The sequence below is a fragment of the Mandrillus leucophaeus genome, unplaced genomic scaffold, assembly GCF_000951045.1.
Source record: "Mandrillus leucophaeus isolate KB7577 unplaced genomic scaffold, Mleu.le_1.0 Scaffold395, whole genome shotgun sequence".
NCBI lineage: Eukaryota > Metazoa > Chordata > Mammalia > Primates > Cercopithecidae > Mandrillus > Mandrillus leucophaeus.
Window position 1 is genome coordinate 2,702,813 of NW_012104198.1, and position 570 is coordinate 2,703,382.

Below are 570 nucleotides of genomic sequence, written 5' to 3' on the forward strand. Positions count from 1 at the left end.
TGCCAGTTTTCAAAGGGAATGCTTCCAGTTTTTGCCCATTCAGTATGATATTGGCTGTGGGTTTGTCATAAATTGCTCTTATTATTTTGAGATACATCTCATCAATACCTAGTTTATTGAGAGTTTTTAGCATGAAAGGCTGAATTTTTTTGAAAGCCTTTTCTGCATCTATTGAGATAATCACGTGGTTTTTGTCTTTGGCTCTGTTTAAATGATGGATTACATTTATTGATTTGTGTATGTTGAACTAGCCTTGCATCCCAGGGATGAAGCCAACTAGATTGTAGTGGATAAGCTTTTTGATGTGCTGCTGGATTCAGTTTGCCAGTATTTTATTGAGGATTTTTGCATCGATGTTCAACAGGGCTATTGCTCTAAAATTCTCTTTTTTTGTTGTGTCTCTGCCAGGTTTTGGTATCAGGATGATGCTGGCCTGATAAAATCAATTAGGGAGGATTCCCTCTTTTTCTATTGTTTGGAATAGTTTCAGAAGGAATGGTACCAGGTCCTCTTTGTACCTCTGGTAGAATTCGGCTGTGAATCCGTCTGGTCCTGGACTTTTTTTGGTTG

General features: G+C 38.1%; 1 protein-coding gene across 1 annotated transcript in view; it reads right to left on the reverse strand.

Moving 5' to 3' along the window:
* LOC105547738 (protein SSX5-like) overlaps positions 1 to 570 on the reverse strand; it is a 17,764-nt gene that overhangs the window by 16,163 nt on the left and 1,031 nt on the right. The gene's annotated exons all lie outside the window — the stretch shown is intronic.